Source organism: Achroia grisella, unplaced genomic scaffold (genome assembly GCF_030625045.1).
Source record: "Achroia grisella isolate CSIRO2021 unplaced genomic scaffold, CSIRO_AGI_Agris_v1 utg1234, whole genome shotgun sequence".
Classification (NCBI taxonomy): Eukaryota; Metazoa; Arthropoda; class Insecta; order Lepidoptera; family Pyralidae; genus Achroia; species Achroia grisella.
The window spans coordinates 530,025-556,675 of NW_026712601.1; the positions used below are offsets into that span (position 1 = coordinate 530,025).

General features: G+C 34.1%; 1 pseudogene; it reads left to right on the plus strand.

The window, feature by feature from the left end:
• LOC131854551 (ionotropic receptor 75a-like) overlaps nt 1-3,849 on the plus strand; it is a 35,152-nt pseudogene extending 31,303 nt beyond the window's left edge.
• Nucleotides 3,850-26,651: the final 22,802 nt, after the last annotated feature.

The following is a 26,651-nucleotide window of genomic DNA, read 5'->3' on the forward strand; positions in this document are numbered from 1 at the left end:
TTAGGGGCAAAAACCGTCCAACTGGGCCCCGAACCCTTCTGTGGTGTGCCTCGTTGCCTAAAACTGGGACATCTCAAATTAATAACCAAACGAGAAGCACTGAATCACTGGCAAGAAATGCCAGGATTAACACATTCAAAAGACCTAATATCGGGCTTCTCGACCAAATACTCCAATAGACTACTGCTATTGAGTAAAATCAACATATGCAGTGTGATGACTAGGGCCCTCACAGGACACTGCAAATTAAACAAGCATATGGCTAAACTAGGCCTATGCACGACAAGTATCTGCAGATTCTGCCAAACTGAAGAGGAAACGCCGCTTCACATCCTATGTGGTTGTAGCCCACTCATGCATAAACGAAATATCTCCTTTGGAAAGTTTACACTCTTTCCCGAGGAGATAAAAACGATCGCTCCTAAGAATATCCTTCAATTCTTGTCCCTGACGGGTCTAGGTAGCGAACTCTGAAAAGGGCGAGCACAATAGATCTATGTAGGTCGCAGTGCTACAGGTGCTACACATCTGACAATAGCCCAAACAATCCATAAATAAAAAAAAAAACAGGTTCACCTATATCGAAAGCCAGGGCTAACTATATTTAACTGTACCGTACATTTATGAATAAAGTTTATTATTATTATTATTATATTATATATTTATTATATCTCCCTTTTTACGGGGATAATATATTCAAACACGCGGGCCTTAGCCAAGCATGGATGAGTTATGTGATGAAGATAGAAATTTTCTGACAAAAATTTATTATTATTATTTTTTTTTTTTCTTAGCTTTTGCTGGTTTTCTCCACACTTACGGGCCGAAACCAAGTAAATGCAGAGTGTGTGTATGTGTGTGCGCGTGTATGTATGTGTGAGTGTGTGTGTACTTATTGTGTGCCTGGTGTGACTGGTGTTATATCATTTTCATTTTATTATTATTATTATTATTTTTTATATATATATTATATATCTCCCATTGATGGGGTAATAGACTGATCATTGCGAGTAAAAATCACCAAACAATGACAGTATAAATGATGAATGATGAGGATGGATAATTTTCAAGTGGAAGACAAAAATTTGCGGACTATTCTACAAGTGTTTAATATTACAGCTTTTTGGAGAAGGATGAAAGTAAGTCGGTGAAGTTGTAATATCTTGAGGCTAGTGTGTAGGGATATTTAATATTATTATTTAGCAATATCCGTAGTAGGGGCATGTAGTATGTTCTGAATAGTACCCACATCCAATTTGTTAATTTTAAAATCTTTAATATTTCTTATTTTTCATTTCTCAAAACACCGACAGTTATATATTAATTATACTAGTTACACGCCCTTGCTTCCTTGCTTCGCTTGGAAGAATATACTTTTCCTTCTGTAAAATGGAGCATATTTTAATGGTAGCAATTACTACCCTCGGTGGTGTAGTGGTTTGATACAGTGCCTTACTTCCGATGGTCGCGTGTTCCAATCCTCGCATGTTTGTTTGTATCGGCCTCGGTGTTTTCTATGCAAATTATGTGTGTTGTAATGTATTTATAGTTATATCAGTTGTGTAGTACCCATAACATTAGCTTTATTTATTCGGTTCCACTGAAAATCAGCGTCGTGGCTTTTGTCATGGCATAATGCTGAGATGGGACCCTTACACACACATCAGTACAGTGACGCGGTGACGATGCTCCGCAGTGGTGGATAGGAAATGCATTTTACTTTTTTATTATTATTATTTATTTGTTTGTTACTATGTTGTTCTTTTATTTATTTATTTTATTGTATATGTCGTAGCAGATGCAGTCACGTAGGTTTTTAGATATAGTTATGTTAGGTACTCTGACGTCACTTGCGTTATTCTCGACCAACATGGTCAAGAATATCTCAATTGTTTAACTCGTAGGTATAATGAAACAAACTTAATGTAAGCGCGTTTGAGTAGTTACTGTATTTGTGATTCTACCACTCATTCGGAACGCAGATTCATCACAAGAAGAATGAGCAAGAAACTTGTGTGTTGCTCTTTTAATTAACTATTATTATTTCTAAGCAGACATGACTTACAAAGTCATGTGAGCCAGGTTTGTACCTGGCTCCACGGTAATTCAGTCACTCCGTAACTGTGTAACTCTGTAAGATGGTAACTCAGTAACTGACCACCTCAACCGTGTTCGAGTACAAGAAGACTTTATCCCCGCATAGAGGGCGCTGGTGTGCCGACCAATCAGAGCGAATGCTCATGTACTCGCTCACAGTTTAACAATACACACAGAATTAAGCACAAACTGAGGTTGTTATAATTCTCTAAAATACTATTAAGAATGATAGTTATTAAATTGCATGTTTTTGTTATTATAATTAGGGTTTATGTTAACGATGTTGTCAGTCAATTGACTGCCCTAATTTCTGTAATAAATTATGGCAGACAATTGAGTGCCTTATTATTCGATCTAAAATTATTAATTCAAATTAATCATAATGGTTTCTATAAATATTAATTCTACAATTACATTCACAGTAATAGCAAATATTATAATTGTAATTAAAACTCTTATTTTCAAAGATTTTGGAACAGTACAATTCCCGAATCATGCCAGAGCCGATATATATATAATGATTTCATCTCTAATTTAATGAATAGTTTTTTATTTACGTTTATCTTATATAATAATTTATATGCAGCAGTCGTCATCATCGTCACGGACCGGAAAACGCAGCGTGGGAAGGCCTCCAGCAAGGTGGACCGACGATCTGGTCAAGATCGCTGGAAGGCATTGGATGCGAGCACCGCAGGACCGATCGTCGTGGAGATCTTTGGGGGAGGCCTATGTCCAGCAGTGGACGTCTTCCGGGCTGCGATGATGATGATGATGATGAGTCGGCATCATTTTTATTGTGTTGAGATGTGTGATGTAATAAATGTTATTCTATTCTATTATTCTATTTACTTCAGGACACAATGCGAATGGACTAGAGATATTATCATTATTTCTATATGTTTTTTCCCAGGGTTCGCTTACCACACCGAGCCGTATACGGCGAATCAAGTGATATCGAAGACTTTCGAGGACCGAGAGCTGTGCGCGTTGGGGTCCCTGCAGATGATGGTGCCTGCCAGTGTATACATTATGGCACAGAAACACAGCCCTTATAGGGAGTTTTTTATATGGAGGTAAATTAAACAGAACAAACTACAAGAAAAAGATGCTCTTGGTGGTTTACGGTATAGAACACCGCCTCATTTCCGATGGTCGCGGGTATGATTCCTCGCACGGTACCGACATGAGTGTGTTTGTTTGTTTTACTTTGAGTGTTTCCTATATAGGTATATTATGTACTAGGTGTTCCCGTGACTTCGTCCGCGTTGATTTTAACTTTAGTTTACTGAAATAAAAGTTTTTTTCTAAAATAAAAGTAGCCTAAGTTACTTTTTATTACATAAGCTACCTATCAAGAAAAGTCCCATCAAAATCGGTCCAGCCATTTCAGAGATTTGCTAGAACAAACAGACAGACAGACAAAAATTGTAAAAAAAAATATTTTGGTGTATATATAAATACGGTACATTTATACTCATATACAACTCACAAACTATAAATTTTATAATATTAGTATGATAATGTAATGCATACCATCCAAGATATTAATATTGTGGTCAGTCTTATGAGGTTGTACGAGCGTGGGCACTACAAAACGTTTCGTGAGCGAGTTACCGCTGTAACGCCTGCATGTTCTGGTCGGACCCCGCGCGCGCTCGCTCTTGGTCAGGCTGCCCCGGCGTTCCTTCTGCTGCTTCTACTTCAGCTGCTGGCTACCTTCATATTCATCATAGAGATATCGTATCACAGGTGAGCCTACGGTTCCACTTGGTGGATCCATATTGTAAGAAGCACTAATTATGATGGACGACTGAGGCTTTGAAGCCGGCTACCGCAAGGGAAACCCCAAGTAGCGCCCGTGACTTGTGACACGGATGTAGGTTTAAAAGGCCCTTTTAGAATGCATTAACACTCACCTTCACTACTTGCAGGTTTCCCCCCAGGCCCAACTAAGACCGGGATAAACCCATTTCTAATACAATTCACTTTAGTATCCAAAACACAACCGGCACGCTCTGTGCTCGTCGACTGAATGCGCGGCTCACGCAACGAAAGAGGATTATTCAACTACCGACCTCCGTATTTATAGACCAAAGTCAGTGTAGTAGGTTGGTCTATAAATACTAGATGGCGCTATTTACAATATTCGTAATAATCTTTACATTGGGTACTTCATTAGTACTAAAAACAAACTACCTTCTTTTAACATATTTTTAAAATATCGGATTTTTTCTACAATTAAAATGGGAATTCTAACACTATTGTTATCTTTAAAAGATAGTAATGTAGGAGAATTAACAATTATGTAAGGCAAACAAACTTGGTACTAGCTACTCACTACTTAACTTTACCGTCTATTTATATATTGGAGATAGCTGTATTTGTTCATGAGCATTTATCATATTTTAATTTTAAATGTAATAATAGATTAAAAAACCAACTGGCCCTACCAGAACCTAAAATAGAAATGTTTAGGGCGAGTCCGTATTACCGATCCATTGTAATATATAATAAAATCCCGGAAACCATAAAACAAGAGGATAAAATTAATTTATTTAAAAAAAGGCTTAAAGAACTACTGACCGGCAAAGCTTACTATACAGTAAAAGAATTTTTAACAGACGTACTATAGGAGCTAACTGGACACTACAACAGATATAAATTTTAAATTTTATTATTGGAATGAGTCATCTACGAAATTACCATACTCTTTAAACAGAGTCCATGTGTATTGTTAATTTATCATATGTAAATTTATGTATACGCATGTGCAATTATAAATAAATAAATAAATGACAGACGTGGCAAAAGTTGTTCATGAAAGGGATTTTCATTTACTGTTAGACATAGACATCTATATAATATAAAATGTAGATCTACTGCTTTAAAAAAGGATCTGTTGAGTTTCTTGCCAGTTCTTCTCAATTGATTCAGTGTACAGAGATGGACGGTAGGGAAAATAATATGAATGCAAAAAACTTGACGCTGTAAAATGGAGAATTTCTTAATGGTAACAATTATTACAATGGTACATGGTCTCGGTGGTGTAGTGGTTTAATACGGTGCCTTACTTCCGATGGTCGTGTGTTCCAATCCTCGCACGGTATTCATGAGTATGTTTGTCTGTATCGGCCTCAGTAAAGTTTCTGGCCAGTTCTTCTGAATTCAATCTGTGTACAGAAGTAAACGGTAGAGAAAAAAATATTAATACAAAATACTTGAAGCGGCTAAAATATCCTAAATGAATAAATTATTTTTTGATTTAATTTGATTTGATTAGCCAGCCAGGATTCACTTTTGGACGACCCTAATTAGTATATTACATACATCTAGTTTTCATTAATAGGTGCTTTTGGACGACCCTAATTATATTACATACATGTAGTTTTTCTTAATAGATTTGTATTATTATATTTTGTTTAATCCCGCTAACATTAGCATGTGTGAGATCGCAAATATTCAGTGCGAAAACCTGACTACCGCCACCGTGACAAATTAATCTTTTCCTATTTGATGTACATGTCACTTGTATCCGTAGAGTAAACAGTACACCATGAAGTCTATATTAACAAAAACCCGAAAACAAAGCAATAACTTTAAAAAGCGTGGAAATAAAAGCTCATCCATTACATTGCAGGACAAAAAACAACGGCGATAAACCGATCACGGAACAAAAAGTCAACACACCGCGTTCCCGCTATAATCGCCGACATAACGCGCAGTCACACTGAGGACATCATTCAGGAGAGTGTAAAAAAACAATTGTAATAAATGTGAAGATGTTTCATACCTCCGCGCGTTACGCACCGATCGCGCTCGCTCGTCGCGTCCCGTTGCGTTCAGTGTTGCCAGCTTAGGCATTTTTTAGCTAAATGTAGCCCTTTTATGTATATATTCAGTTTGTTTTTATTAATTATACCTTGGTGGTCTAGCTGTTTATTATAAGCCTTCTGATGGTTGTGGGTTCGTTTTCTCGTATAGCACAGACTTTTGTATTCATGAGTATGATTGTTTGTATCGATATGGGTGTTTACTGTGTGTATTATGTATGTATTTACAAAGTAAATATATTATTTTGTAAATACATACATAATAAACATAAATAAATATATTTTTTTAATTTTCTCTTTTTTTATACTTTTATTTTCTCTCTTCTATAATTATTATTATGATTATAAGAAAAATGTATTTATATCAGATTTCTAGTAACAATAACATAAGCAGTGCTTAGCATGCGACTAGATGACGCTGTGGGAATTGTCCAGTTGTTATTATTATTATTATTAGACAGAAAAAATATTAAGTATATAATATAACACAGAATAACATTGACTGTAGGGGTTGTTCCTACACTTGTTGATAATGATATATGATAAATAAAAGATACGTCCTGTAGTGCGCGCTCGATTTTACACACTTATTTTTTTTTCATTTATATATTCTTTATTGCACTTTTAAAAATTGTACAATTTGGCGAGCTTAATGCCATATTTATTGTATAGTAAAATGATATATGCTACGTCAGTATTTATAAGTATATGATTATTATAGTACGGTGTTCCGCACACTGACTAGTGAGATTTTTAGATGATTTTAGTTTCTTATATTACATTATATATTACTTATTTCTGATATTCTATAAACGCAATGTTTTACCTTTGCTGCTTTATTTACATTTACAAATAAAATACATACATACAAGGACAGTCTTTAGATTTTAGTGTTTGTCCCACAACTTAGTAGATTGTTATAGTATATATATAATTAGTTGTTATATTATTACTTAGTAAGTATAAAATTATAATTTAGCACTATTTGTTTGTGTAAGCATACAATATGTCACCTCTTTTTTGAATAAAGAAAATCTTAAAATAAATGCTGTTTTAAATAAATACACATTCTACTGTGATGACAGGAGTGGTGGTGAGAGTAAACACACACAGTAGGGTGTAACTTGTATATTTAACTGTTACATCTTGAATTATCACACTAATTACATAAACTATATATATGAGGTACTGCGTGACCTACGTGTCGTTATACAAAACGTACACTCGCACAATATTTTACTTTGATTTGCATCACTATACCACACCTCCCCTGAAAAGTAGGGTGTCTATGGTGAGGGTGTCCCCTCCCTCTGAAAGTTTAACATTACAAGGACAATTTTATTATTTAAACATACAAAAAGACAAAAAAAACAGCACCAAGGATTAATTTAACTTAACAATTTCTCAAGGTATATCATACCTGAGTACAAAAAAAATACAAACTTTTATAAATACATTGTATTATTAATACATATTTGTCATCATCTAACAGATCTTGTTTTCTACTAAACAAGTAGTAACCAAAAATTAAAATTAGGCCTTTTACTCTATAACAATTTTAAGAAATTTTATGCTTTACATTATTGGCCAATGTGACAATGCTCACTTCATTATCTGTGCTTATTGACTTACTATACTTATCTATACATTTTACAGTATACCTACATAATCGTAAAAACTCATCATACTTCTGTATATACCGACAGAACTTATTAACTTGAGACTTATTGTACATATTTTTAATAATTATAACTTCCATAATATTATGATCCTTGCATATCTCTACAAGTTCTCTTAATGATTTATCTACGCCCACCTTTGTTAATAGAGATGTTTGATTTAAATATATTATAGATCCAGATAGAAATACATTGCACGCACTATCATGCATATTATGCATACCTAACACTTTTCCTAATGTCTCCTTATTACAAATATTTAATTTCACACGAAACTGTGATTTTGTAGTAATTTCTGCCATCTTTGATGGACTAGATTTTACTTTGACTGGAGAACATTTATTAACTTTTTTAATTGGACCTAGCGTAATAACGCTTCAACAGCATGAGTTTAACTATTTTAACTCATTGGACGTTACAATTAATTTCGATAATTGGTTCGTTGTTCCATTTTCCACAATATAATCAGTTTTCCTTTTATATAAAATTAACATATTTTATACCATTTTCTCTTTTTTGAAAAGGTATTCGGACCCTATCAAGTGATCCGTGGGGCTTTACACTTAAACAGCCCAATTCAAAATTTATAATACCTTTAAATTGTATTAAAAAATCTTCTCCTAATATACCATGGGAACTGCACTGTAATTCTTTAAATACATAAAACTTTTGTCTAAATTGCAGTTTCTGAAATTCAAGATTCAGGTAAACAAATCCCATTGCCTCTAGATTACCACAAACGCCTTTTATTGTAGCGTTATCTTTATGGATCTTAATTGAAGGCAAATTTTTTAACCAATCATACTTTAAAACTGACATTGATGCTCCTGAGTCTGCTATCAAAAATATATCATTATTAAAACAATTAAATTTAACTACATTATTTGTGTTAAAAGCTAAAATTTCGGTATTCTTATTTTCATGAACAAAATCTAACGATGTCTTTCTATCGCTATTCCTACTATCAGCTGACGCTTTGACGTAATTCATATGCTTACTATAACAAACTGCGCGACCTTCTTTACTATGCATTTTTGTATTTTGCTGACTACGCGCATTAGTTTTATTACACTTCACTTGACATTGATTTGTTCTGCGATCAAATTCTCGTGCGTCATAATTTATTTTATTTATTAAACACGTTTGGAATTTCTTAGGAATGAATTCCTCCTCTTCTATTGCTGTTTTGACAGCTTCTTGCATATTTGATATTTTTCTACATATTATATACATTGTCAACCTACTATCGTTTAGCCCGTATGCAAATTGCCTAATTGCAATATTCTCATTTATGGGCAATAGAATATCATACGCGGTGTTCAAACCCCCCGCTTGGGCAATTGTTAGTTCAACAAACAACCTTTCAATTTCATCCCCAAACTCTAAAATTGTTCTATTACCCTGCCTACATTTTTGTAGTTGCGTTAAAATGAATGTATACGATTTACTTGGTAATAGAATTTTTCTTATATCCTCCGTTAAATTATTAATATTATCGTAGTTTGATTTTAATTTTAATTTGGCACAACTAGAAAGTCTCGTCTTTAATATAAAATTAATTAATAAGGGGTGGTCATCAGGCCTGAGGATGGTTTTGTAAAATTCAATGCCGTCTAAAAGGCTTTTTATAATTTCCTCATCCCGATTCACTATAGGTAATAGCAATAAAGCTGTTTTTAAATCAAATGCGGCCATTTTTAAAATACAGACTAATATAAAATTCTTTCAAAAATTGTGTAAGTGGCCTGTCACAGTTTGCCTACTTCCTGTTCAAAATAAGTGACTTAAATTTAAATACACAATCAAATATTATATACCACTTAATATGTCTCTAAATTATATTTTCACTACACCAAACACGTATTAAAAAAAAATGTCTTCAGAAATGACACTAATCACGGCACAATAATCACTACAACATTTGTAGACCGCTAGCACCCTTTTTTTCTATCTTTATACTTCCATCTCCATAGATGGAACAGCATTCAAGCATCCATATGCTTCAATCAATTTTTTAGGCACAGGTATGCGGTCAACCTCAATTTGAGGATATTGGACACCGATGGCCTAGGAACTTTAATTTCCACCGTACAATATATTGAGGATAAATAATTTATACCTCTTTGCTGCCCGAAGATCTTCAGAGTATAGTCTGATCTTGATCCATTTATGCAGCTTCTTTGTCACGGTCGCCATGTGATGACAGGAGCGGTGGTGAGAGTAAACACACACAGTAGGGTGTAACTTGTATATTTAACTGTTACATCTTGAATTACTCTAGCTTACACTAATTACATAAACTTTGTAAAATAAATATAGTCGTGACCTACGTGTCGTTATACAAAACGTACACTCGCACAATCTTTTACTGAACGTGCTGATTTGCATCACTATACCACACTACTACTCATTACAAAATCACATGACCAGCAGTGGTACTAAAATGTAGCTGCAAAATTTTAATCAAATTAGCCATTTTCAAATACAATTTAGCCAAAAAATTATTACAAAGCACTTTTGAATAGTAATATTTCTTTTATTCTCCCACTCATTACAAAATCACATGACCAGCAGTGGTACTAAAATGTTGCTGCAAAATTTTAATCAAATTAGCCATTTTCAAATACAATTTAGCCAAAATATTATTACAAAGCATTTTTTAATAGTAATATTTCTTTTATTCTATATTATTTTGTAATGAGTGGGACTCATTACAAAATCACATGACCAGCAGTGGTACTAAAATGTTGCTGAAAATTTAACCAAATTAGCCCTTTTTAAACACAATTTAGCCCAATTTTAAATAAACCTGGCAACACCGCACTCGTGCCGTGTGCCTTGGCTGAGTGATGGCGGCGCGTCACACGGGCTATCTAAATCGCACAGTTGTAAATGACGCGATCAATTCCTGTTTACTCCCGGAGGGTCCCCATTCTATTCACTCACTTGATGCAGCAATAAGTAGACAGCGCCGTTTGTCTGTTGGGAGCATAAGTTTCCTGAAATTAACATATGGGATTGCTTTTAACTTGTTTATGTATGTACGTTTGGAATATATTCTTCAAAAGCAGTGTTTTCTTTTTCAAATAGTATGAAATGAAGTCACTTTATATATAATACATGTACATCCGCGCGAAGACGATAGGGACCTAGCAGGGATGTTAGGAAGCTCCGTATCCGTAACCGAAACTATCGGATATCCGTTCATTCATTCATTCATAATTTAAGAGCTACGCTCTTGTCGATGGAGCTCTTGCCATATATCCGTTATAAAAAAATATTCGTAACCGTAACCGAATCCGAAATAAAAATTTCGGATAATATCCGATAGGGACGGGGCATAATTGAGACAAGTTATGTATCTACTTTATTAGCTATTTGTATTTTACTTTTGAAATTCCTTAAAAAATTAATATCCGTAACCGAAATTATCCGAAACTAACGGATAATCTAAAATAATTTCATATCCGGATCCGTATCCGGTATAATAATCATTCCTATATCCGAAACCTATCCGTATCCGATATTTCATACCCATAACATCCCTGGAAGCTAGTACCTAATACATAATACTAGCTACTCTCTCCGGCTTCGCACGGGTGTACGTGTATTATACATATAAACCTTCCTCTTGAATCTATCCATTAAAAAACCGTTTCAAAATCCGTTGCGTAGTTTTCAAGATTTAAGCATACATAGACACGGACAGACAGCGACAGCGACTTTGTTTTATATTATGTAATGATAATGATTTTTGTTGTTAGGCGATGGAATCGTAAATTACTGAACCGATTTTGATGACATTTTATATGTATACTCAGTAGGTCTAGGAACAGGTTGCTATCTATTTTTTATACCTCTTAAGATAAGGGTGGTCCTTCCCAAAGAATTTTTTTTTTCATTTGGCATTAAAATACATAAGTGCAATTATTATCACCGCCTTGTAACATCAGGGGTATTGCTAACATTTAGGGGTGGAAAAGGCTATTTTCTTGAATGATACAGTAATAAAAACAATTTTTTTTTGGAATTCTAAGTGTGTATATATGTATATGCATATATATATATATACTAGCTGTCCCGGCAAACGTTGTTTTGCCTTAAAATAAAAAAAAAATTGGAGTGGACTACACCTAACATTTAGGGGATGAAAAATAGATGTTGGCCGATTCTCAGACCTACTCAATACGCTCACAAAATTTCATGAGAATCGGTCAAGCCATCGGAGGAGTATGGGAACGAAAACTGTAACACGAGAATTTTATATATAAGATATATATATATATATGTAAAATGTACCTTTGTCAAATGTGTAAATGTATTTTTTTTACATCAATAGTGGTTGTCAAAACATCTTATTCTTTTTCTTCTTCTAAAAAATAAAGAGCCGTCAACAATATCATTATTAAAAGCTATACAGACATTGTTTGAAGACGTTCTCATTCCGCAGTCGTCGCGTTCCCGTCTCGTGCCCGTCCCGTCGCCGGTGCATTTGCATACAGATGGAAACTGTCAGGGGAATATTATATTACTTAACAAACTAGATGGCACAAAAAATACCATATAACAATGTCGCCTTTATTGTCATGGAAAAACGTTAATAATTGTCGCAGAGTTGTCACATTTTGTTGTATTTTAAAAATTATACATTAACAAGAATATGACTATATATATATATATATATATATATATACAACATACGATTAACTCCAAATCGATAATCAAATATATCGATAGTGAAATAGATATAAATTAGAAATCTTTTTTATTGAAATAAACTTAATATAAGCACTTTTGAATAGTCAATAGTGGTAAAAGTTCAAAAGTGCTAAAAGTGCAAAAATCTTAAAATAAATGCTGTTTTAAATAAATACACATTCTACTACTTATCACAAGATCACTTGACCAGCAGTGGAACTAAAATGTAGCTGCAAAATTTTAACCAAATTAGCCATTTTCAAATACAATTTAGCCAAAAAATTATTACAAAGCACTTTTGAATAGTCATATTTCTTTTATTCTCCCACTCATTACAAAATCACATGACCAGCAGTGGTACTAAAATGTAGCTGCAAAATTTTAATCAAATTAGCCATTTTCAAATACAATTTAGCCAAAAAATTATTACAAAGCACTTTTGAATAGTCATATTTTATTCTACCAGCCATTTAGAACGCAGCGTCATCACATGAAGAATGAGCTAGAAACTTCTTGATTGAAAAAAAAATCTTGATTCACTGTGTTGTTTATTGTTTGTGAGTACTTGTGGTGAATACTTTTTATTAAATATCTTTTATAGGGCGGAAGATAAAAATAAAATAATACAATATATCCATACAAAACATTTATGATACTACTACACAAAACAAATAATACAAAAACTTGACGTTCATAAGCGGCTAAAACGTTCTACGTGAATGAATCATATTTGATTTGAATTGACATAATGCCGATGACAGAAATAGTCACAGATTTCCAAATATTACATTCATTCGTTTAATGAACATTTTGATTGAATATTTGTATACGTTAATAGAGTTTAATATATTTCAATTTTAACTTGTATTATTCTATAGAAACTGTTTCGATTCATTAATACATTGATAAGTTTACTTTCATACTAATTACGTCCCCTCTGATCGATCCCCCGTCCAATTCAAACGGGGATCGATATTACGACGGCCTGAGCCTTTCGAACCCCTAGCGGTGCCCTCAGACTCTATATCGGTCAGGCGGGAGTTGGCCTTGAGCCGCTCCATAAGTCCTTCCGCGGGTTTGGAGTGCCATCTGCACTCGCCCCCTATCGTCCGGTGAAGCTGTAAATGCCAGCTGCGGCCAACCGAATTAGAGTAGTACGAAAAAAAAAAACTAATTTCGCATCACGCATACCTTTGCAAGCTTAGAAAATTACAACTAAATTAAAAATACTTAAGGCTTAGATTAATAAAAAACATGTACTGAAAAAAATAGAATTCAAAATATCCTTATTCATGTAGATCTATTACAGACTTATGATATGTCAAATCTACCGTCAGTTCGGAATGATTTCAAGATGAGAAGAACTGACAAGAAACTCAGCTCGTATTTTTTTCAAATAAATGTTATACATGTTTATAATAATACAGATTCATTTTTAAATTCAAATTTAGGGGAATAGAACTAAAAGTAGAAATAATCTTTATTCAAATAAACTCATTACAAACACATTTGAATAGTCATATTTTGATTCTACCACTCATTCGGAACACAGACTCATCACAAGAAGAATGAGCGAGAAACTTGTGTGTTACACTTTTGAACAATAGAGTTATACCAACAGATCTTTCTTATATATTCTTTTATAGTTAAAACAAAAATTATTGTACATTTTTAACGCGTAAAATTATATAATACTATATATATACGTATATTTTCATAGAATAAAATAAGTCATCGCCGCTGTTTGTAAGCTTAATATCTTTTAAACTACGCAACGGATTTTAATGCAATTTTCAGCAATAATTAGAGGGACTTAAGAAGGTTTATATATATGTACACCTGTACGAAGCCGGGTGTGGGTAGCTAGTTAAACATAAATCAGGAATATATTATTAAGTGTAGGTATATATATAACCAGACGACTCAACTATCGCAAGGCTTCGCAATCAATTTCTAATTAAGCACGCGTGGCATATATCCGAAATTCTATTTCAATACACTGTACAAACAGACGGAATTGAATATTCCCGTCTCAGACACACCAATTACCTATCAAAACTTACTCTAATTACCAATTTCTAGAGAGGCGTTTTTCACCAGTTAATTAGGTATGATGTTTATTCACACAATCTTCGAACACTTCAAAATACTCAATTGAATCTCGAAAGGTGTCGCTATATATAAGACGGCTTGGTTTAGCGGTTGGCGCACTGCTTTACTACAAATGGTCGCGGGTTTATTTCTTTCCTTTTAGGCGGATCATTCATCATTGCCTTGCCTTTATCCCATTATTTGGTCGGCGCAGTATATCATTCTCTTCCACTGATCTCTATCAATCGTCATATCTAAACATACTCTTCTTTTATTCATATCATCTTTCACACAATTCCAGTCCCCTCACTTTGCATCCATCCACATTCATATTATACACTTTCCATAACACATGGTCCTCATTATGCATAACATGCCCAAAGCTCAATCTGTTACCTCGCAACTTTTCTATAACCGGCGCAACTTTCAAACTTCCTCGTATATACTCATTCCTTATTGTCATTCCTGGTAACCCCACACATCCATCTTAACATTCATTTCTGCCACATGCACACGCCTTTCATCCATCCCTTTTACGGCACCAACATTCAGATCCATACAAAATGACAGGTCTTTGATAATTTATAAATGACTTTGGTTTCAAGGGCATTCGGGGGTCGCATATCGTTCCCGAACCTGTATATTATGCAATCAAAAAACTGTGTCCGAATTTATTCGGGCCCCTGACGACCCTAGTTCAGACCAATATTTTTATTTAATTTATATTCAAACACAATTGTATTATAAATAAATGACTATGTGTTAAGTATATTTGTTGCGGGTGAATGATACGATGTTGTTGGTCGAGACGATGTATATTACAGATGATAATAAACTGACAATATGTACATAGAAATAATGATCTTATATACTAAATAACAATAGGAAAATGTAAGGTGCGGTGACACAGTTTAGATACAGCAGTGCCTTAGTAGACAATATTGAATTTGTCTTACTAGACATTATTAAATGCAATTATTATTTTGATGTATGTAGGTGACTGTGTCCCATAATATTCTTTACCAATGAATATACAATAAAGTTTGATTCACTAGATTTCATTACTTGAACACAGAAAATAAGGCAAGTACATATTAATTAACTTTACCGTCAGGCTGGAGTTGGCCTTCAGCCGCTCTATAAGTCCTTCCGCGGTTTGGAGTGTCATCTGCACCCCCTACCGTCCTGTGAAGCTGTAAATGCCAGCTGCGGCCAACAGCATTAGAGTAGTCCGAAACAAAATTAATCAACTACTTACAAGACAACATAATATCAGAGAGAGAGAGTAATCCTTTCAAAACCACAGATTATCAATTACCCTAGATAAAAGATATAGATTTGGCAGTTATCTGATAGCATTAGCAAAATATAACTCTATAACTATGACTTCGAGATATCCATTAAAATATTACACATATTTCACCTCATATTTCATCCGAATTTTAGTGTAAGGCATAATTTAAAATTTTTATTAAAGTCCGCAATGAACGGTGGACAATAAATCGTCGTATTTGAGCCGTCCCGTCCGCCGTCCGCCGTCCGCCGGACAGTCCGGACGCGAGTCAATATTGGCGATCGTTTTACGACGTCAATAAAACTTTATATGCCGACAGTATAAAATGCATGTCCTGTGAATAATGTATATTTAAACTTAATATTTGGTACGAGACTATATGTCATTGAAGTTGAAAGGTAATATGTCTATTGACAATATTGAAGCGAAAATGAACTCTCTGTTATTGGTCAGGATATCTTTATATACTAGTTGAAAGAAGCACTAATTATGGTGATGACTTAGGCTTTGAAGCCGGCTACCGCAAGGGAAACCCCAAGTAGCGCCCGTGACTTGTGACACGGGTGTAAGTTTAAGAGGCCCTTTTAGAATGCATTCACACTCACTTTCACTACTTGCAGCTTCCCCCCCAGGCCCAATTAAGACCGGGATAAACCCATTGCTAATACAATTTACTTTAGTATCCAAAACACAACCGGCACGCTCTGCGCCCGTCGACTGAATGCCGCGGCTCACGCAACGAAAGAGGATTATTCAACTACCGACATCGTATTTATAGACCGAAGTCCATGTAGTAGAAAGGAAAGCGGGGTTAGATAGATATAGATAGATAGATAATAGTTTTTATTTGTATTTTCGTACACACATGTTATAGGCTTAATTATAACATCAAATGACAAGTACCTATAATATAACAATTCAATAAGGGTAAACATAAAGGGGTAATGGACTAGTAGTTGAAATTCCAACATGATAAATATAAATTATCGCTGTGAAGATTGTCTAAAATAAAATAATTTTTCTAAAATAAAAGTATCCTAAGTTACTCCTTATTACATCAGCTAGATGCCAAAAAAAGTCCCATCAAAATCGGTCCAGCCATTTCAGAGATTAGCCGGAACAAACAGACAGACAGTCAAAAATTGAAAAAAATGTTATTTTGGTGTATGTACCATATTTATATTCGTATGCATGTAGTAAAAAACGGTTATTTCGATGTTACAAACAGACACTCCGATTTTATTTATATGTATAGATTATAGACAAGTACTTAATATTAAAGACGATAAACAAATATTAAAGATGTATTGTATTTTTATTAATAATTATAAAATAAACATAGCATATAGCATATTGCTTTCCTTCTCTTAAGTGTGCGAAATTTAATATTCTTCCGTACGAGCAATTTTCCTAGAAAGGGGTACAAAGTTTTTGTTATATACCTATACTAGCTACTCGCCCCGGCTTCGCACGAGTGTACATAATAATAATAATCTCAGGATAATTATTATTATTATTATTACCTACCCATACCATCTAGACCCAAGTTAAGCTAGGTAAAGCTTGTGTTATGGGTACTAGATAACTGATACATTTATTTTTCGTAAATACATATATTTTATACATAGAAAACACACAGACCGATACAAACAATCATACTCATGAATACAAATGTTTATGCCGTGCGAGGAATCGAACCCGCGAACGCGAAGGCTGGATTTCACCACCAATAGTGATTGGTGAAATCCAGACTAAATGAATTTAAATGACCAATCACTGACCAGTTTCTTGACTAGCCAATCGTAACAACAATCGGCTGATGACGTGCCAACTTCCGTGATCAGAAGTATTGTCTCTCGATTCGATGCGAACGGCGATTGCAATGTAGCCGAGTGTCATAAAATCCAAATTTAAGACAAAGAACCCTATGAACCATCATCATTCCACAAGTTCTGAACCGTGAAGTGGACAGCAGATCCGAAGTGGAAACTAGAAGAGCAAAACGCAACAATGGAGAATCGACCCCTGGCTCTTCCAGGGGAATATACGACTATATGGAAGTAGTGCTTGGTCTATATGTTTACACAAAGACTGGCGTGTGTGATCTTCTTACATTGGCTGGATATCCCAAATTGTTATCAATTGAACCAGTTATCTGTATCAATTCGGTAGAACTGATAACAATGATACCGAATTGATACAGATAACTAGTTCAAGATAATAACATTACCAGCTGTATCCTGCGACTTTGTCTGCAATTTTAAGATAATAATAGTATGGTTTAAGTCTAGGAACAAAGCTATATTTTAGACTATTATTTACTGAAAAAAGTGCTGAAAAGTTTAAAGTAGGTACTGTAAGATATACTGTAATTATTTCCGCTTGAGTTATTCAAGACTCTTATCTTATAATCTGAAAGGTTGTCGTAAAGTGAGACCATTGAACTGTAAACATGTAAAATTATACTACATAACATAGAGTAACTTTATAAACGTAAGTGCTTTTGAGAAACAGGTAGTCTTTACACGTGCCTTTGTCTGAATTATGCAGAGCTATAAGAATAGGTACTAAAGACATATCAATAGTCATAATAGATATATATTACACTAGTTTTGTCCGCGGCTTCGCTCGCGTTAATTTATCCCCTTAGGGGTGGAATTTATCAATATCCTTTCTTAGAGGATGCCTACGTCATAGTAGCTTTATGCATGCAAAGTCTCAGCCCGATCGGTTTAAAATTGACGAAGTTTCATAGAAACTTTCATCCCCTATTTTATCCCCTTTGGGGTGGAATTAATCAAAATCCTTTCTTAGAGGATGCCTACGTTATAACATCTACCTGCATGCTTTGCATACATAAAGCTACTCATAGTAGCATCCCCTAAAAAAGGATTTTGATAAATTCCACCCCTAAGGAGATAAAATAGGCGATGAAAGTTTCTATGAAAGTACTGTAAAACCGCAAAAACTGTACCTAATAATAATACTTCTTACCGCAAGCGAAGCTGCGGGCAAAAGCTATGCATAGACATATAAATAAAATTGGAATGTCTGTTTGTAATATTGAAATAACCGTTTTTACTACGTGCATATGAATATAAATACGGTACATACACCAAAATAACGTTTTTTACAATTTTTGTCTGTTTTTCTGTCTGTCTGTTTATTCCGGCTAATCTCTGAAATGGACGAACCGATTTTGACGGGACTTTTATTGGCAGGTAGCTGATGTAATAACTTTTTTGTCAAACTCCACGCGAACGAAGTCGCACACAGTACAGCTAGTTAATAATAAATACTTAACCAATTTAAAATTTTTTTTTTAATTGAACGGTTGATTCTTTTATAATAATATCCAAAATAATAATAATATTTTAAAAGTTCGATATATGTACTTTTGGACAGTATATGTTATTTTGAAAAATATATGAATCCTATAATAATTGCATCTGTATATATCTGAGGTAAGTAACTAGTTATAAATAAGGCGAGAGTCTATAGAATACAAGTTAATGAACCCAGGTGAATAAACTGAAAGCAAACGAACCCTTTTTAATTAAAAAATATAACTTAAAAATGTAATAATCAGCTGGGATATCGCGTAATATAATACAGACAAAAAATACAGTTAAAACGAAAACTTTAACCTTAATTTTCTTTTTAATTCGACTAATTGAACAAAGAAAATCGATTTATCCGAGGAAAAACATTGTAGCCGACGTGCCTCGAGACTGCAAACCGGCCAAAAAATATGTAAATAACCATAATGTACATATAAACTAATACTTACATTTTACTATATCTTATATATAAAATTCTCGTGTCACAATGTTAGTTACTCCACCGAAATGGATTGACCGACTTTTATGAAATTTTATATGCATATTCAGTAGGTCTGAGAATCGGCTACTATATATTTTTCATACCCCCAAGTGATAAGGGACCTCAAACATTATATTTTAATTTATGGACAAATTTTTTTTTTATATATACTGTGGCATTAAAAAATACATACAGATCTAAATTTTCCCTTCACCCTTCTATCACCAACCTATATCTTTTAACAGTGATTTTATTTATAGTTTATACAAAACAACCTTTGCGGGATCAGCTAGTATATGTATGAATTAATACTTTTACTGTTAAAATATATAATAATAATCTCAGGACAATTCACACAGCACCATCTAGTCCCAAGTTAAGCAAGCTAAAGCCTGTGTTATGGGTACATATTAATTGAATTATTGTTTATCCCTCTTTTGGGATAAGTTCGCCATTGTAGCATTGATTTTTTTTAAGACATATGTATCTGTTAATATTTAGTACAATAAAGAATTACAAACAAACATATTATACATAGAAAACACACGGACTGACACAAACACACTCATGAATACAAATATTTGTCCCGTCCGAGGAATCGAACCCGCGACTATCGGAAGTGAAGCCTTGTGCTCAGCCACTAAACCACCGGGGCAGTCAAGTTACAAAATTATTATTCTCACTCAAACATCAAATTACGCTCTTTTTCTATTTTCTTTCGAGTAACACAAGTGGATGTGTAATAAAATGAACGGCTACCGGTGAATACTTAATACTCGGCTGATTTATAATACCAGCTACTTCTCTCAAAGCAATATCTTGAAAGCTTTTAATATCTATATGCTTTTGCGATTCGTGTCATTTTTCATAGCTAACCATTATATATTTAGGTTTCTGTAACGTCTCAATAATGTAATACCTTGGATCTTACTCAGTATCAAAATGTTAACTCGTGTACTCAACTTTTTAGACTATTATCATAATAATTATTATTACATATAGTCCAGTCAAAATAGACATTTAATTTAGCTAAAATAGTGCTGAAAATTGGTATAGATTGTATGTATTGTATATTGTATGTATTGGTAGGGAATTGTATGATCTACAGTTTTTGTTTAACCTATTTTGATGATATTTGACGACCTTGGTGGTCTTGCGGTCTAGCACATCGCTTTACGACCGATGGTCGCGGGTTCGATTCCTGGCACGGTACAAACAATTGTATTCATGAGTATGATTATTTGTAGTGGTCTGGGTGTTCTCTATGTATAATATGTATGTATATGTATGTATTTACATAATAAAAATAAAATATGTATATGTATCAGTCGTCTAGTACCCATAACACAAGCTTTAGCTAGCTTAACTTGTGTCTAGATGGCGCTGTGTGAACTGCCTTGAAATTATTATTATATTATATATATTATCTGCACCCGTGACTTCGTCCGCGTGGAATTTTATTTTTTTTAAATAAATTGTAGCCTAAGTTATTCCTTATTACATCAGCTATCTGAAAATAAAAGTCAAAATCGGTCCAGCCATTTCAGAGATTAGCCGGAACAAACAGACAGACGGACAGACAGACAAAAATTATAAAAAATGTTAATTTGGCCTATGTATTTATATTCTTATGTATGTGGTAAAGAACGGTTATTTCAATATTACAAAAAGACACTCCAATTTTATTTATATGTATAGATTAAATAGTGTTTTCTAAAAGAATCAAATCTTTATGTAAATGTTTACTTTACTTTCAGAAGTGTTAATATATATAAATGGTTAAATTTATTATTATATTTGTACATATAAGCTGTGACGAGCTGGTGTCTGAAATATGTATAATCTGTATTACAGATTATCTCTATTTCAGGATCTTATTATAAATAATGCTGCATGTATTGTTGCCATCATGTTTGTGAAGAGAAATAAATTCAAATTCAAATTCAAAAATTATTTATACATGTAGGACATTTTAGCCGCTTATGAACGTCAATTTTTTTACATTATGATTACCTAAAATGTCCTACATTAATAAATTATTATTGCACTTGAATTTGAATTTATTTCTCCTAATTATAGAATTATTTAATAAATATACAAATAAATAAACTTTAAGATAGAAAATAAAAGAACAATATGAAACATGTAAGTATCTACGATTTCAATTATATTTCCTTATTAAAACAGATTTATATCGGCAGCTCTGCAAAAATGATTTTCAACTTGGATTACGTAACAGAAAGGCGAACCTGATCCTAGGAATTAGTATTCATGAAACTTTCATGATGAAACTTTTTGCTGTTCGTAACTTTATCTAAGGAGGGTTGCAGGCGAAAATTGTAAAAATGTCCCGGACAACTTTTGACAGGAGTGGTTCGAAAACAAAATCATATTCCTGATTCTTACAGTCTATTCATTTTAGACTTTTTAATATATTTTTTTATACTAAAACATTACTATATTTTTTATTAACTATGTCAAATTCAAATTCAAATTCAAAATATCATTCATGTAGGTCTATTACAGACTCTTATGATATATCAAATCTACCATCAGTTCGGAATGATTTCGAGATGAGAAGAACTGACAAGAAACTCGGCTCGTATTTTTTTTTAAATCTTGAACATATTTACATTAATACTATTTCATTTAAATTCAAATTTGGGAGAATAGAGTGACCACCAGCATATGCTATATAAAAAAAAATAAAAAATCGAATCAGTGTTCGCAACCTGAACAGACCAGTCCCCACAAGCAGCCGATCACGAGTATGACGGATGAGCCAGCCATCATTGCACTCAACCATATTAGAGGGAGCGCATCGACCCGGCCCACCACGCCGCCACAAGTTTGAACTTTATAGCGAGCATGACTGTTTCAAGTTACTCCACTACGTCATTTATATTGTTTACAGCATAAACTGTACCAATCACAGTTTTCAGCCATTACAATATTTTCACATTACATTTATGTCATATAGTATATTTGATATATATATTTTATTTCATATTTATTTATAGATTGATATATTATATATGTATTTGTGTTATATTGACCTGTTTTGTTCCAGCACTGCCTCAGTTAGGAAACTCATATGTAACCAATATTTTTAACGGTACATAGCCGTACTTTATTTGTGTGTTCTGTGGATACATCGCTACTTGTGGATATGTTGGTCTATTTACTTGTACTGTATAACTACAACTGAAACACTGTCACGTGATTACTTCAATATGTTAAAATTGGCTAATGAAAAATTTAATCTGGTTATACTATTGGCGAAGATTATTAATTGGCATCGGACAATTTGATATGACAAGTAACATGTAAAATTACACCGTTAATCTTCCTAAATAAATAAATGTTAGGGAAATTACTCTCTGCTACCAAAATGTTAGGGAAAGTACTATGTATATAAAAACGTCTGTCACGTACCTCATGGTTCTGCGGATTTCTTGGGCTTCAGGGTCTCGAAGATATCTTCGCTTGCTTTCCAGTTTCACAGTAGGTTTCACAGTTCTAATTTATTTTAATTCACAACACAATGCGCGCGCGTCATGGCTGCCGTACAGTCGGTTCAGTACTAGGTAAGGGAGGGGAGGCAAAGGCGCGGGAACAGAAAACTAACGGACTCTAATATAATAATCTGTGCTTACGATGTTACAGAGTAGATTTTGAACCATAAATAAGTATGTATATGCATGTGTTTACATTTTTTTTTATTATTTTTATTTATTTATTACTCTTTATTGCACCATAATAACAAAAACATATATACAAACGAAAACAATATTAGATTATGGGTACAAAAGGGATCGCTTATGAGATCTCTTCCAGACAACCTTTGGGTAGAGGAGAAAAGACAGAAGGTGGTGGATGGCGCATGATGGAGTAGAAACATTAATAATATTAATATATAAAATAATACATATTATAAACATATACATTCTACATAATATATAAATACATAACTTATAAAATAAATATACAAATAATATAGAAATATATACGAGTATAGGTACACAGCAACATATATGCAATTATGAAGGCGACAATTTAGTAATAAGAAAGAAAAGACAGCAGAAAGAATATTTACTGAGAAGAGATAGTGCGATTTCACAGCGTTCTTGAAAATGGTTAGTGATTGCGCACTCCATATGGAGAATGATAGTGAGTTCCACAGTCGCACGGCGCGCACAGAGAATGAGTTAGTGTAGAATGAAGAAGAATGGGAAGAAGTTTTAAGGCATACGTTTGTTGCACTGCATAAGCCATGATTTTGGGACTCACCGAGAACAACAATTAGTAGGGAGTGTTTGGGAAACTACTCTGCTACCAAAATGTTAGGGAATTTACTCTCTGTATATATATAGGGAAAAATAAGTGGAAGTGTCAGTCACGTACCTGTATGGTTCTGCGGATTTCTTGGGCTTCAGGGTCTCGAGGATACCTTCGTTAGCTTTCCAGTTTCACAGTAGGTTTCACAGTTCTAATTTATTTTAATTCACAACACAATGCGCGCGCGTCATGGCCGCCATACAGTCGGTTCAGTACTAGGTAAGGGAGGGGAACAAAAGGCGCGGGAACAGAAAACTAACGGACTCTAATATAATAATCTGTGCTTACGATGATACAGGGTATATTTTGAACAGGGAGTTACAGGGTTAAAAAGAATGGAGAATAATAAAGATGAATTACCTACATGTATTTAATTTTAGTAAATGTATAATTTTTTTTTTACCTATTGTTTTCTTATTGATTACATTTGCACCGCCTACTGTTTCTCTGCACAATCTGTGGTTGACTGGTAGAAAATGCCGTAAGGCGTTAAGTCCGCCATATGTACTTTTACCTTGGTATTTTGTGCATTGAAGATATATAAATAAATAAAACGGTGACAATACGGCATCTGATGGTAAATGGTTACCGCAGAATATGGACGCCCGAAACACAGGGGTATTACCTTAAGAAACCTTAGGGGTAGACTACAGCATGGGGTTTTTCAAGAAGATACCCTTCTTATTAGTCTCGTGAGAAAACCTCGGCAGATAGTTCATTCCACAATCTAAGTGTACGCGGGAGAAAGGTCTTACAGAGAGGCGCTTACATAATATAAAACAAAGTCGATGAACGAAACGAATGAAAAATAAAATGAAATTGAATGAATGAAATGAAAATGAACGAATTTAATGAAACTGTACTATAATATAGCTTATGTATCAGAATAACTGTTAAACTTAATTTTTATTAATATTTTTTTTTTAGGATTTTGATGAAATATACTGTAATATAGCTCATACATCAGAATAATAAATTGGCTATATTTTTATTGAAATTTAACGCGAGTGAAATCGCTGGCACATTTAGTAGAATATATTTGGAGAACAGAGTACAGGCTGTTTCACTTGAAGTACTCTATACTGTATAGATTATGTCAGCTTTTGTGTATGTATGTATATAAAACAAAATACACTTAAGCGAGAGACGCGGTTTATGTATAAAACGGTTGGTGGGAATATAAACCTCACAACATTAAAAGTTGAGCGCGTAGCAGCAGCCGCCGAGCGCGCATCAGCTTTTCACTTTGTTCGGCTTTTATTTGAATCTCAACTCTATCTGATATCTGTCACGGGGGATGTAAGGTATGACATGAGAGCGGTATTGGATATACTTATGACCTCGGTGGTTTAGCGGTTTAGCACATCGCTCAACCCTCCCTCCCTACGCTCTACAATCCCTTCCGCTCTCCCTTACTGCTCCCTACGCTCTACAGCCTCTTCCAATCGATCTTCTGTTTAATTTCAACGGAGATCGAAATTACGACGGTTTGAGCCGAGGTTCGAACTAGCATACCCCTAGCATTACCCCTAGCAAACCCCTACCCTAGCATTGCCTTCAGTCGTAATCATCAGGCGGAAGTTGACATGAAAGCGGTATCAGATATTTTGATGGCTTCGGCGATTTAGCACATCGCTCTACTTTCCTACCCTACGCTCTACAATCCCTTCCGCTCTCTCTTACTGCTCCCTACGCTCTACAGTCCCTTCCGATCGATCTCCTATCCAACTTAAACGGAGAGCGAAATTACAACGGTCTGAGATGAGGTTGGAACCCCTAGCATTGCTTTCAGTCGTATCCGTCAGGCGGAAGTTGACATGAAAGCGATATCAGATATTTTGACGGCCTCGGGGATTTAGTGGTTTAGCACATCGCTCTACTCTCCCTAAAAGGGGAGGGAAGATATTGTAGAGCGTAGTAGACGCTCTACAATCCTTTCCGCTCTCCCTTACTACTCCCTACGCTCTACAATCCCTTCTGACGATCTCCTGTCCAGTTTAAACGGAGATCGAAATTACGACGCCCTGAGCCGAGGTTCGAACATTAGAGTAGTCCAAAAAAAAAAGCGTTCAATTCTCGCACGGTACATACATTTGTAGTTTTGAATTTGATTTTTGTATAGGTCTGTGTGTTTTCTATCTATATTATGTATTTATTTACAAAACAAATATATATATTTGTATTTGTATCAGTTGTCTTGTACCCACAACACACGGTATGCTTAGTTTGAAACTAGATGGCGCTGTGTGAATAATCCTGAAATATCTTACTAATATCATAAACACCAAAATTTGTGAGTATGGATGCATGTTTGTTACTCTTTCACGCAAAAACTGAACGAATTTTGATAAAAATCTACAGTAATACAGCTTATACATCAGAATAACACATAGGCTATACATTTTATACAAGTGAAACCGCGGGACAGCTAGTTATTTTATATAAAATTATATTATACAAAATGACTAGAAACAGTGTACATTGGGTTCAATTTGTTTGTTGCATAGCAGTAGTAGTAGTAGCAGTTTATGTAGGATTATAACTTGGAGTTCTTCCCATTTTTAATTTGAATCAATTTATAACTTGAATAAGTGGCTAAAATGTCGCACGTGAATAAACGATTTTTAATTTGAATCAATTTATAACTTGAATAAATGGCTAAAATGTCGACGTGAATAAACGAGTTTTAATTTGAATCAATTTATAACTTGAATAAATGGCTAAAATGTCGCACGTGAATAAACGAGTTTTAATTTGAATCAATTTATAACTTGAATAAATGGCTAAAATGTCGCACGT